General features: G+C 39.1%; 1 protein-coding gene across 1 annotated transcript in view; it reads left to right on the forward strand.

The window, feature by feature from the left end:
- HMGA2 (high mobility group AT-hook 2) overlaps positions 1–15,156 on the forward strand; it is a 156,414-nt gene that overhangs the window by 126,642 nt on the left and 14,616 nt on the right. The window lies entirely within an intron of this gene.

The raw sequence follows: 15,156 nt of genomic DNA on the forward strand, positions 1-15,156 counted from the left end.
GAACTGACATGGAATCAAAAGAGCAGCATCAAACATTCCTGGCAGCAGAAGGCTCCAGCACACCCGCAGGTCCTGCTCTTCCTCAGTCTAACTGAGCAGAACTCCAGTTGACTCCCATTAAAAGTCAGTAGACATTTGGTCAGCTTGCAGAATGTGGGCAGAAGCTCATGTTAGTTATTTACTACCTATCTCTGGCATTCCTTGTGGACATGACCAATGAGTTACAGCTGGTTTTTAGGCAGTGTGGTACACTCATTAACTAGCTGTCAGAAACAGCTACACTGTTCAGTCCACAACAAAATGAACTCCAATCTGGATTTTCCAGAACAAAATTCCAAACAGACCAGGACATTCTGAAACATGTGCATTCTACAAAGGGGGCTGTTCTTGCTCCTTTGGAAACAGCTTGACAAGGGCACAAGTTTTATGCACTAGTCCAGAAAAATCATGTGTAGCCAGCCCTCAGAGACGAAACTAGCAAGAGGAATCATACAATGTGCCAAGCCAAACCGTGGTTGCTACTCTATATGCATTCCACATCTTCCTTTGTTCCCAGAAAGCTACCCTTTCCTTGACCCGGGGTAAATCTGATTTACCTGAGCCAATCTTGGTGGTCCCTTGTCGGGCATGTCAGGCCTGTTGAGGAGGGAAGGGAAACCTGCTTGGACTGTAGAAAGAGACCATCTCTCCTGCTGGACATTGTCATGTCGGGAACTGCCACGAGGAACACATCCTGTGATGCTGGGAACATAGACTAAGAACAAATCTAAGATGGCAGAGCAGGAGGATGAAAAGAATCTGAAGCCCCAGTGATGATACTGGCCCACTGAATTAACCAACTCTGGAGGTGCGTCATTTCCAGGCTTCTTGTTATGTTAGATAGGTAATATCCTTCAGTCATTTTGAGTTGGGGTTACCTATTGTACCCAAAAGCATACAAGAGGGATTTTCTTTGGTAGGATCCTTGAGATTCATCAGAATTGTCTACGTTCTTATAAATCGGTTTAATTTCCACTTAACCAGTAAGCAGTTGCCATCAAGTCAGCTCTGACTCATGGTTTGTCAGACTAGAACTGTGCTCCACAGGGTTTTCAATGGCCAATTTTTCAGAAATAGGTCACCAGGCTTTTCTCCCGAGGTACCTCTGAGTCAATGCAAACCTCCATCCAGCCTTTCAATTGGCAGCTGAAGGTGTTCATCTTTTGCATCACCCAGGATCCCCTCCCCAATACACTGATCTACAGGAAATATAGGCAAGTAAAATCATATTTAATATGTCTCACCATGTTGTAAAAATACATTAATTTTCCTTTTCCCACTTTTACATCACTGAAAAAGTAGCACTCTCTTGTTGACGACTGCCTTGTCGGAGGGAAGAATCAACATGTGAGCATTCAGTTCTCAAGGCAATATTTCTCAGAATACGACCTGGGGATACCACTTGCTTATTTTAAAATTTACCTAAAATTCTGAATCAGAATCTCTAGTGGAGTCCAGGAATCTGCCATTCTAACAGTGCCCTAAGGAGCCCTGGTGGTGCAATGGCTAAGCACTCGACTGCTAACTGAAAGGTTTATAGTTCAAACCCACCCAGGGGCTCTGCTGGAGAATGACCTAGTGATCTGCTCCTGTAAAGATAACCTAGAAAACCCTGGGGCGGCTCTACTCTGTCATGTGGGGTGGCTCTGAGTTGAAACCAAATCTACAGCACAGGACAACAATAGCACCTTTTGATGAGATCTATGAAAAGTATCACTTACTACTTGGAGGAAGAGGGGGACTTCTTCCAGGCAGCGAGGGGGGTTAGAAATGAGTCAGAAACATTTCTTGAATATTTACTCTGTGCAGAAGACAGAGGTGTTTTAGGGGGTGAGGCAGGTGGGTGGGCAGTTTCTCTGTTTGTGAAGGATCTCCCTGGGAATTTTCCATTGGTGTTTTGGTCTGCTCAGGGTTTGTGAACATAGCTTCTCTGAGGTTGGAGCATGAAATGGCCAGCGCTGATAACTTTGACTCATAATTATGTCTTAATGTAAATATATATAAATATTATACATATATATGCAGGCTTTAAATGGAGTGTTTTAAATGACTTGCTCTGTATGGGAATGTGTATTTATATATATATGTGTGTGTATATATATATATATATATATATATATATATATCATGGGTAAAAAGTAAGTATCATGGGTGGTCACATTCCGAAGAAATGAACACACACACAATGGCACCAGCGTGCAGTGGCCAAAGAGGAAAAGGGATTAAAGGCAAGAGAAGTGCAGATTCCTAGAGCACAAAGCCCAGAGAAGAGGAGGAGAGGTGTCTGATGACATAGGTGGGCCCACCATATCACAACTGGTCTCGTGTTACGTGGAAAGCAAGCGTCTTTATTCTTCCTCACATTTTGATCACAAACAATAACATATCATATATGAGATTATAAACCCCATAGGGACTATGCCCATATATTTCCAATGTTATAGATGCCATGGAATTTATAGCTAACATTTGTAACTTAATCAGATATTAGAGCCAGTGATAGACAAAGGGGAAACAAACAAAACAAAACACAAAAATAATTCATTAGCATTTATCACAGAAATTTTTGTAGCTGTCACTGATTTTTTTCATAGAGTTTTCCGAGGGAATGAAAAAAAAAAATTGGAAGTATTATGGATAGTGTATATAGAGAGAAGAATGGCATGATGGGATTGTTACTTTTATAGAAATCTAACAAGCAAGATGCTATTTATACTTCTAAGATAGCTTGAGCTTCTTGACAGGGAAATTTTTTTCAGAGCAAAGCTATTATTGTAAAAATAGTTTTCTAATGCTGATTTGTCCTTTAAATACATTAGAAGCATTTTTAAACTAAGATCTTTAAAATTGTTACCTTCAAATGCAGTTTTTCTTCTTATTTGGTCATTTTTCTTAGTGAAATCGTAGTATCAGCAAAGTGGATTTTTATTATAAAAAAATGCTATTTTTATAGATGAGAGAGGATGGTTGGACATAGCACTGATTTTTCATAAGAAAAAACGCAGAATAAGTTGACTCATTCCCCAAATTTCTCTTCTGGAGCAGTGTGGTGGAATGAAAAGGACAGAAGATGTGGAGCCATACAACTTGGGTTGAAGTTATGACTTCATTCTAAACTGGCTTTGTAACATTTTCCAAGTCATTCACCCTCTTTAGGATTCAGGTTTTTCTTGTGCAAATCTGAACAGCAATACTTCCTTCAGATGGTTGTTGTGAGGGCTAAGTAAGACAGGGCACATTAAATCACTTGGTAAAGTCTATATTGCTGTATTATCATCTGATCAATACAAAATATAAAACTAAGAGTCATATGGTCTCGTTCTTCATTGTGATTAAAGAAATGTTTGATTCGGTGGAACGTGATCATGAAGCCAAGTTCAGAGAGACATTTCTGAAATATTATAAACAAAGATAAGTCGTTTTATAGATAACAGGACACCAATTGTAGGATCATCAATTTTAGAAAAATTGAACTGAGTTTGGCAGTTTAAGGGTTGCCTGAGGCTCACTTGAATTAGAAGCAGAGTAGATTTTGGAGATAACCCCAATGAAATATTTGGTTTTCTGAAAAGGAATGGAGATACTTTAATTTACAGACTATGAAGAAACGGACATTAGTCCAGAGAAAACCTAGAGGGAGGCTCTAGGAAGAAGGTTTCATCTGGAAAGACTGGGGTTGTGGGAGCACTCTGGAGCTGTGAGAATGTGGAGGAAAGAAAACTCATCTCCACAACTGTTTAAAAAGTTTAAGGATATAAACTAATGTTCAGGAATAGTTAACTTTTCTCAGATTGAGTATTAAACTTCCTCCAAGGAAAACAACCCAACTGCTAAAGTCAGCCCTAAACTAGTGCCAAGAAAATATTGCTAAATTAGGGTACTAGCAGAGATATGACTCAGTTAAGTATCATAGTGCTCTCAACCCATAAACTATCCCTTTGTAGTCCTTGAGAACATGAGAGATTACAAATAAATTTACTGACTCTTTCCTTAAGGAGAGGAAATGCCGAAAATCATGATTCAGCTTTTAAAATTCAGTTTCCTCACTATTATAGCTGCTGGGAAATACTGGGTACTCATCATTTTGGAAAACTATTTTTAAATGTTTGAGTCGAAGGCCAAGGACATATGTTCTTAGAAACAAGGTAATTTTCTAAGTATTGATTCTAAATCTCTTTAGTTAAAATGAAAATAATTAGAACTATTAAAAATCACATTATTTCTATCATAAGCGTATGGGCATGCACACAAGGAAAGGTATACATATTATGTACGAAATTGTGTGTGTTACATTTAAGCCCAAACCCAATTTAACATAACTGCTATCTGAATAACAGGTCAAATGTTAACAAGATGCATCACCAACAAATTTACCATCTTAGTTATTGCTGATCTCCAATAGTATCTGATTTAATTTCTATTATATCATAGATGTTTATTTTTCATCTAATGTTGAACAGTAGATTTGTATCTGGCCAAAGCTGACATTAGCTGAAGTTTGAACCTAGGCCACAGATTTTAAATCTATGTATTTCATTTGTTTATTCATTTTCCTTTGGTGCTATTAATCACTTGTGTACATGCAAAGTGACCTATATTTGTGAATGGTTATATGTAGAGAAAAAAATATGTAAAGAGAATATGTAAACAAATTTGAATGTTTAAAAAATATATAGTGTTTCTTTTCGAAAACTTGTAGGATAAGGAAATAGGACTGAAACAGACTATCCTTTTTCTATGAAATAACATTAATCTCACAAATTTTCAGTTGGTTTCTTTACGTAAGGGTGAATTTTTTGCCCCCAAATCTCAGAGAATCATAAAAATTGGGATGAAAAGTCAGCTCACGAGACTTTATAGACCTTACTCCCACCTGTGTGTGACTCTGTACCCCTGAATGCTTTATGTTCCCCAAAGCGCAGCCATCTTCCATAAAATAAAAACGCATGTTACACTGCTGTACCTCAGGAGAACACCAAAATACCATTTTAAAACTAATGATTGCTTTGACATCACTACCCCCAGAACTGCATCCTTTTGTTGTCATTTCTTTCTGAAACTGTAAAGCTTAATTATAATATTTAACCTTCCAAAATGAAGAGAAAGAAAATTTCCTTCCTACCTGTATTTCTTTGTTATGGGGAAGAAGCGGTGTTTTTCCTCTACATCTGTCTAGCCTTAAGATTTCTTCTTCTACAAACTTATCTCTATTTTGTTATTTGTCCCCTTATAGGCAGTCATCGCTTCCTTTTTTCCTACAATTATTTTTGTCTATAATTTGATGACTCTGCCTCTATAATATACTTAAGATTACATTGTAGAATTAATCTAAAATTGCACATTGTACTCTAATAGCTATTTCCTGACTTGTTTCTCTTTCTGGAGACCAGGAAACATTTCTTATTTTGTGAACCCAGTCCCTGCCTGACATATAAGTCATCAGATATCAATTGGTATTTGATAAACCAATGAGTAACTTCATCAGGTCAGATTACAGAAGGATGGATTTTGAAATTAATCAGTACAATCTGATTTTTTTTTTTAAAGGATTCCCCATTGATCTTTTCCTTTGATTAAGGCACCAAAGGGAAGACAGAGACAGAATATCCCCAAATCTGCCCTTGTGAAAGAGTCACCTCGACCTCAATGGGTGGCTAGTTGCCACATATATTTGGGTTGATGTCAATAAACACAGATTGAGGAGCCCTGTGGCCCAGTGGTTCTGCACTTGGCTGCTAAACAAAAAGATCATTGGTTTGAATCCACCAACCACATCTTGAGAGAAAGATCTGGCGATCTGCTCATGTAAAGATTACAGCCTAGAAAACCCTATGGAGGAGTTCTCCTCTGTCACATGTTTCAAAAATTGATAGCACCTAACAACAACCACAAAGCAAATTATGGCTATTCTCTCATCCTTTAACAGATGAAACGAGGCCAGCAGCACTTTGGGGACACTTTGGTGTAATAATCCAGTAAATACTTTTAGAATGATGCTTACTTTAGTCTTTTGTGTTAAATTCTAAGAGTAAAAACCAAGTAGAGTAGAAAATAAAGAACACCTCCCCTTCTCCCCAATACCAAGCAGAAATTCTAGAGATTTTGCCAAAACTCCCCATAGATTTATCACTTCTTATGAGACTTTGTACGGAGAACTACAAAATCTCCTTTGCACTATAAGGGCCAGATGTTACTGTCAAATTGTAACCATCCGTGGCTACGTGTGTGCACATTTCACACAGTCATCTCTTAAGTGCACACAGGAGGCACAGGGATGGGAGTTATGACTCAACCCAGGCTTCACTAAGCTCAAGGAAAATTGCCACTAGTTTAGTCATGGTAGGGGAGTTCCTCGGTGGTGCAAACGCTTAATGCACTCAGCTGTTAACCGAAAGGTTGGAAGTTCGAGTCCACCCAGAGGAGCCTGGGAAGAAAAGCCTTGTGATCTACTCTGACACATTTAGGGATGCCACAAGTCATAATCGACTCAACAACAACTAGTAATTATGGTAGATGGTTGCTCATCTTTACTGAGGTCTCCACCACTAGAGGGCAGAGTTAATCTCAACTGAACACCAAAAAAAAGAAAAACCAAACCCATAGCTGTCCAGTCGATTCCAACTGGTAGCAACCTGATACAGGGTCGCTATGAGTCGGAATCGACTCGACGGCAACAGGTTGGTTGGGTTGGTTATAGGACAGAGTAGAACTGCCCCACAGAGTTTCAAGGAGCGCCTGGTGAATTCGAACTGCTGACCTTTTGGTTAACAGCTGAAGCACTTAACCACTCACTACACCAGCAGGGTTTCCAGTGAGGAAGCCACTAAAACAGGAAGACATCCAGCCCAAGAAGAATGGCACACACAATAGGAACATGATTGTATAACTCTAAAAACAACCTAGTTGCTGTTTAGCCAATTCCGACTCATGGTGACTCCCTGTGTGTAGGAGTAGAACTGTGCTCCATAGGGCTTTCAGTGGCTGATTTTTCAGAAGCAGATTGCCAGTCCTTTCTTCCAAGGTGCCTCTGGGTAGACTTGAACCTCCAAACTTTTGGTTAGCAGCTCAGCATGTAAATGTTTGTACCACTCAGCTGAGCCATATTCTCAGATGGTAGCATCAACATTTCATCTGAAATAAATTCTTCAAACTTCAGGAACACCATATTCATATCTAATTACCAAAAATGCATTCTGTAGGTAAACTGAATAATTTTTGACCATCTGCTGTTACAGAATCCTCAGAACTCAGCTCCTCTATATTGGTGTCAGTAACTGAAAATTGGCCATTATTTTAAATTTAATAAGAAATTGTTTATGTAAAAATTATTTCAGCTATCCAGTTTCAATGCAGAGGTAGAGTTCAGAAGGGTTTGGAGTGTGTCTGAGAAGTTAGCTGGGTGATCACAAAGGCAGCATGGTGCTCTGGATGAAAAGCTGCAGAATAAGCAAAAACACTGGGAGCATCATACCTGGTACAGGCAAACCTCCTTTCACCACAGAGTTAGGCAGTCTTTGGGAAAGTCTAAGGATCAGGAGCCAGAGTAGAGAGTAGTAAGCAGGAAAATTGAGCGAGTAGAAACATCTGCTGACTAACACAGCCTTATGACAAATCACAAAAATTATATAGCTAAATTAGAGAGAATGGCCACCTTACCTTGATTCTTTTAGGGGGTGGCTGTTGTTGCTGTTAGGTGCCATCATGTTGGTTCTAACTCACAGTGCTGTTACATATAACAGAAGGAAATGTTACCTGGTCCTGTGCCATCCTCACAGTTACTGCTATGTTTAAGCTCACTGTTGCAGGCACTCTGTCAGTCCATCTCATTGAGGGTCTTCTTTTTCATTGACCCTCCACTTTCCCAAACTCAATGTCCTTCTCCAGTGATCAGTTCCTCCTGATAACATGTCCAAAGTAAGCAAGACAGTCTCGCCATCCTAGCTTCTAAGGAGCATCCTGACTGTACTTCCTCCAAAACAGATTTGTTTGTTATTTTGGTAGTCCATGATATATTCAATATTCTTCACCAACACCACAATTTGAACACATCAGTTCTGCTTTAGCTTTTCTTTCTCTTTGTCTAACTTTTGTTTTTAGGCTAAATTGTAAGAAATTGCTGATATTTGACTGGTTTTGACCTACAAAAATATAAATTCATGGGTTCATCCTGTTAGTATGTCACACCAACAGAAGGCACTGAGAACCCTCTGCTTCCACCTATCCTGGTAATCCAGGTCTGTTGGAGAGTTTACATCTAGAGATTAGAGATTTTTACTTGACCTTCACTGGAGCTCTGGTATTCCATTGAGGGGGCTCTGGGGCCTCCTAGGGGCATGGCGGGGGTGGAGCAGAGGCGTTGGGGAGGAGGCCATTTGAAAGGATTGCAGAACCCTCCATCAGCAGGTTGATCAGATCAGTACCATTTTGTCTGCTTCCTACTGTAGGATTCCGCATAAGATCTGATTTGTAAAAGGAGAGGGAGAAATTCTTAGACTTTAAAAAAAAAAAAAGATTCAAAACCTTTAGAGCATGAAGTTCATGATTTAAAAGTGACCCAAAATATAAACCTGGACATTCTGGAATAGTGACATTTTGAAACCTGTAAATCCAGAGGACCATGAACAAGCGTGCTGATTACCTCATTTCATGAAAGGCAGGAAAGAATTTTCATTCTTGACAATGGTAATCCTTCTCCAGTTGGGTTAATGTCATATTCAAAGAAAATGTATTCAGAACAGCACTGTGAAATTTCAGGGGATGAAAATCATATTTGTCAGGACACAACGAAAGTGAATCTTGCTGAATGGTTATATACAGAGAGAAAGGTCATCTTGTGAACCTTTAAACTACTTGGACAAAGGGTGAAAAAGGATATTGTTCAAACCACAAGTCAGAAAGATCCCATCAATATGTACATCACACAATGCAAAGCTGTTGCTGGCCTCAGTGGTTCGCGGGCATGTCTGGTGAATTTACATAGAGACTGTACAATTGCTTGTCTAGAACCTGAGCTGTGTCTACTTATTCAATTTATTTGATACTCTTTACTAAAGATAGCCAATCAGTTTAGTCCAAAAAATAGTTAAGATAATTGAGCAATTGTTGTTGTTAGGCGCTATCCAGTCGATTTCGACTCATAGTGAAAAAGTGAAACTGTGACAAAGTATAACTGAATAGGTCAGTTTATTATTTGAAATTTTGTCAAAATGGTGGCAGGGATAAATTCACTGGTCCGTTCAGGCTGAAGATGAAGCTGGCTGCACTGGAGTGGATACAAACATAATCATAATCCCTACTACTTCAATGAGTCGATTTAGGCATGAAGAACTGCTTTTGAAGTTTGAAAACAAATATCATTATAGCAAATAATGTTTGTATGGTGCCATATTTAATTTAAAATCTTAAATTAACTGAGCTTATCCTGTGAGATGTTTTGTATTTTAGTGAATAGCTTGGAAATCTGTCTTATCCTATAATGCTATGAGATGAGAATTGCTCTACATTAAAAAAAAAAAAAATTGTGCTAGGGAACAGAAGCACTTATTGATTGAACAATGGTCATATGATTTTGAAAACAAAGTGGGCAAAACCGCCTACTACTGGCTGACAAAAAACAAAGGAAATTCTGCCGTTTCCGTAAAACCCAAAGGTCTATCTGCACAGAGATCCAACTGAAGGGCTGTTTTCTTTCAAAGGGCAATTTAAGACTCTTTGTGGTAATTATCACCCTATACATTACACCTCATTTAAAAAAAAAAATTAAGTTGGTACACCTAATTCTAGCTTCTTTTCATATGATGCTTAGACTAGCGCTAAAATGAACTGCTAATGTCTAGGACTTTCGTCGGGAAGGATTTTCTTTCAATGCCTACTAGAAGGGTGGCTTAGCTGTCTAAGTATCAGCTTTAAAATTCCGAGACTCCCTGGAACCACAGATTGAATTCTCAGGAGGGCTGGGGAACCCCTTAATTATTCTAAAATAAATGGAGTGGCAGACCATTTCCTACACAAGAGTTTCTACAGAATCTTAAACAGCAAAATACTATGTGGACCTTAAGAATTCCGTAATGTTTTCCCTTCCACTGGGAGAAATGCTGCTTCGCTGTCTGATCTCAGAAATTAAAAAATGTGTTCTTCCCCTCTTCGTATGCTTTGCAGTTCTATGAGTCAGAATCATCTCTACAGCAATGGGTTTGTTTCTTTAGGGGGGCAGTTCTTAGCATGCTGTATCCTAAGCTATTTACATGGAATTTAACGATAATATTTACTTGCTTAAGTATTTTACTTTCAGTTTGGATGCTCCGGTCCAATATAAGGGCTGACCTGCAGAGAACTATACGTTGAAACCCATGTGGTTAGAGACAGCCCGTCTTAATCTTTGCATGATACGTTCGATTGGTGGGTTCTTTATGTTCTCCTCCCAGCTTTAATTTAACGTTACCTTGATCCAAAGCATTTCTTCAAAACCTGTTGTTGCTGTTGGTTGTTGTAGCCCTTTTGTTCCGGAAGGAAGCTACCTTTTACCCATTGTATTTTAAAAGTTTAAATGCCACAGTAGAATGAGAGAATTTTTATTACAGACTTTTTGGAAGGTTTGGCAGTCTCTTAACATAACGAACTCAGAATCTCAGCGCACTGAGAAATTTAAACGCCAAGCCCCCAAAGCGACTAATCTGTACACTCACAATGTGTACAGCCTTATTAGAAACGGAACCATCGGAATTGTCTAAATAAGCAACTGAGAAGGCTTTGGAGTGAGAAGTCAATATGAAATCCACACTTTTCAAAGGGACTAGCCCGGACCCTCCAGAGCTGATAATGAAGGAAGAATCTCCAGGTGGGGCGGGGCAGCTGGACCTTGTGGGCCTGACTGTTGTCTCCTGGGATTCACTTTTTCGCAAACAAACTAGGAGGATCTGAGCCAGCCCTGCTGAGGAAGCCACGGCTTCCCCTCTCTGTTCAGGCCGTGCAGAGTCCTGAGAGGTCCCAAAGAGGAAGGCAACTCAGGAGGTGGAAATTAAGGCCATGAACTGCAGCTTCTTCTCTGGAATTGGATCTGGATTTGATTTTTTTTTTAAGGAAGAGAAGGGGTTTCCTCAGGGTATTATGCAGGTGATTGAGAGAACTAGAAGACGGGGTTGTTTTAGCTTTAGAAATGATTTGGGGGAGGTTGTTTCAGTGCTCTGTGCCTTCATGAGAAAATGGAAATAATAAGGCCTGTTCCCTTCCAGCCACAAAGGGGTAGATTTTATAATAAATAATAAAGGATTTTCATTGGCAAATCTGCTACAAAAGACCTATTTGAAGTATTCTAAAGCCAAGATGTCACCTTGAAGACTAAGGTGCACCTGACCCAAGCCATCGTATTTTCAATTGCATCATATGCATGTGAAAGCTGGACAATGCCTGTACAAAATATGACTTGCTGCTTAAGGTGTGTGAAAATATACTGTTTACCACATTAAAGATTAATATACATAATTGATATTATTCAGTTCTTCTTTTGAAAATTATAGTGTCCAACCATATCTTTGTGACAGGAACTCTTAGGAGTTCCTAGGTTTCCAGGGATCAACACTTAGCTCTAAGCTCTAGGAGGATATGAGATATTCCTCAAGGAGGTTAAGAGATTTGCAGTTTGTCCAGTGTCCAAAAAGATCTCTCTAGACAGCAGCTTTGTTTTTTTTGTTTTGTTTTGTTTCTGCCCCTCTTCCCTTTTTATGAATGGCTATAGTATTATGCTTCAGTCTGCATTTTTTACCAAAGCCATTCATAAAAATAAAAACAAAATAACAACAACAACAAAAAAAAACTTTCTCGGCACAGTCTGGAACCATTGGGTGCCAGAAGCTGGGAAAACATCCTGGCAGCCCTAACCCCAACCAGCATTGAAAGCATTCAAGGGTCTGTTTGTTTGGTGGTCTGAGAAGTATGAAGTGCTGTGTGGAAGGGCAGCTGGTAGAAGTTCTGTGACACAGACTAGGCCGCGAGCCAGGGCTGGCAGCATTTCAGACATTGTCTTTCCCCTCATTGAAGTGTCAGGACCTAATTCATGGAAAATTGGGTGAGCTGGCAGCCCTTTCAGAGGATTTCATTGAGCCGCAGCGTGCAGCGGTCACATGAATGCAGCATCCCCGGCCAAAAAAGGAGGGGGTTTCTGAGCAGTAGGAACCAGTCAGCCTGCAAGAATGTTTGTAGATTTGAAACAGTTTGGGAGTAAACATGTGTACAGGTGTAATCTGCAGAAAGAAAGAGGAGGAAGAAACGTGGTCTCTTCTTACAAATGACCTTTTTGAAATGGATACTCCCTCAGCACATACTCTTGAGTCCTAAGAGGCAAGCAGTCCTAATTGTCCTTGGTTTGATTCCACCTGGAGAAAACATCATCTCACAGCCTGGGCTTTTATGATGTCATCTCTACTGTGATTTAAAGTCAAAAGGAAGAGCATTGTTTTTTTCCCAGTCCACAAAAGACTCTTGCTGTTTCTTTTATTTTTATCTAGTTCATGTATTAAAAAAAAAAAAAAAGCAGCTTCAATGATTTTTAATACTCCAGCAATAAAACAGAGAAATTCTGAGGAAAGAAAAATGAATAGGCGCTCCATCCTCGCATGATGGAATGAATTTACCCTAACCTCAGCTCTTTGGGAGAACTGTAGCAATTTTATTTCTTTCATTTATACATGAAAGCATGTCACTATCAACATCAAAGTGGGTCATGTGTACTCACATGTATCAGTGATGTGCAGTAGATAGAATAAGTAAGGCTTATATTCAAACTTGAGAGTTTTGGAGAGGAAGTCATCCATCAAATAACTTGGGCTTCAAATCCACCTTTTACAATATTAAAGAAGAACTTCAATGTTTTTCTAATACTCTAAAGTTACTGGAAAATAAATTAATCTGGGTTAAAAAAAAGTTATTTTAGATGTTTCACTAAAAAGAGGAGAGTTTTCCTCAACAGTATAATTGGAGATACGTATATAAAAATATTCTGCATATAAAACCACCAAGAAAGTGAAAAAACTACCCCCAGAATGCGAGAAATATTAGAAAATGATACATCTAATAAGGAACTTGTATTCAGAATATATAAAGAACTCTTACAACTCAGTAGTAAAAATACAAATAATCCAGTTTTTTCAATGGGCAAAGAAAGGATTTTAATATGCACTTTTCCAAAGAAGATATGCAAATGACCAGTAAGCATATGAAAAAATGCTTAACATCATTAGTCATTAAACCAAAAACCAAACCAGTTACCATTGAGTCCATTTCAACTCATGGTGACCACATGTGTTGCAGAGTAGAACTGCACTCCATAGAGTGACCTCCAGGTCTTTTTTTCCCCAGTGTCTCTAAAAAAAAAAAAAAAAAGATGGGTTCAAATCACCAACATTTTGGTTAGTAGTCGAGCGCCTACCCATTTGTATCACCCAAAAACTCTTCATTAGTTGTTAGGGAAATGCAAATTGGAACCACAGTGACATACTATTTCACACCCATGAGGATGGCAGTAAACAAAAACACAATAACAAGCATTGGCACGTATGTGGAGAAATTGGAATCTTCGTATGTTGCTGGTGGGAATGTAAAATGGTACAGCTGCTTTGCAGAACAGTCTGGCAGTTCTTTAAAAAGTTAAACATAGAGCACCATATGATCCAGCAATTCCAATACTTGGTATATACCAAAGGGAAATGAAAACATATGTTCACACTAAAACTTGTGTGTGACGGTTCATAACAGCATTGTTCATAATGGCCAAGAGGTGAAAACAACATAAAAGTCCATCAGCTGGTGAATGGATAGATAAAATGTGGTGTATTCACACAATGGAATATTATTGGCTATAAAAAGAAATGAGGTACAGATACATGCTAAAATGAATGACCCTGGAAAACATGGTAAGTGAAAAAAGTGAACCACAAAAGCTTACATATTATATGATTCTATTAACATGAAATATCAAGAATAGGCAAATCTGTAGAGACAGCTTTCAGTATGGATTGCACCTCAACATAAAGAAGACAAAAATCCTCACTAGACCAATAAGCAACATCATGATAAATGGAGAATGTATTGAAGTTGTCAAGGATTTCATTTTACTTGGATCCACAATCAGTGCACATGGGAGCAGCAACCGACAAATCAAACGATGTATTTCATTGGGCAAATTTACTGCAAAAGACCTCTTTAAAGTGCTCAAAAGTAAAGATGTCACTTTGAGGACTAAGGTGTGCCTGATGCAAGCCATGGTATCTTCAGTTGCCTCATATGAATGCAAAAGCTGGACAGTGAAGAAGAAAGACACCTTTGAATTATGGTGTTGGTGAAAAATATTGAATATACCATGGACTGCCGCAAGAATGGAAACCCTGGTGGCGTAGTGGTGAAGTGCTATGGCTGCTAACCAAAAGGTCGGCAGTTCAAATCCACCAGGCACTCCTTGGAAACTCTATGAGACAGTTCTGCTCTGTCCTGTAGGGTCGCTATGAGTCAGAATTGACTTGAGGGCAATGGGTTTGGTTTTTCTTGGCTGGGAGAATGAACAAATCTCTCTTGAAGTACAGGCAGAATGTTCCTTAGAAGCAAGGATGGCAGACTTAGTCTCACTTACTTTAGGCATGTTATCAGGAGGGACCAGTCCCTGGAGAAGGATATCATGCTTGGTAAAGTAGAGGGTCAGCGAAAGAGAGGAAGACCCTCAGTAAGATGGGTTGATACAGTGGCTTTAACAATGGGCTCAAACATGGCAACGATTGTGAGGATGGCACAGGACCGGGCAGTGTTTCATCCTGTTGTACATGGGGTCGCTAAGAGTTGGAATCAACTTGACGGCACCTAACAATAGAGACAGAAAGTAGATTAGTGGTCGGTTAGGGCTGAGGAGACTGAAGAGTGGGGAGGGGTGGACGAAACGAGAGCCAATGCTAATGGGTTCCTTTTAGGGTGGATAAAATTGTTCTAAAATTAGATTATGGTGATAGTTGCACAACCCTCTGAATATACTAAAAAAATTTGAATCATAGACTTCAAATGGGTAAATTGTGTGGTATGTAAATTATATCTCAATAAGCAGTTTAAAAAATGTTAACAAATTAGGCACATTCACTC

The sequence above is a fragment of the Elephas maximus genome, chromosome 4 (genome assembly GCF_024166365.1).
Source record: "Elephas maximus indicus isolate mEleMax1 chromosome 4, mEleMax1 primary haplotype, whole genome shotgun sequence".
Lineage (NCBI taxonomy): Eukaryota > Metazoa > Chordata > Mammalia > Proboscidea > Elephantidae > Elephas > Elephas maximus.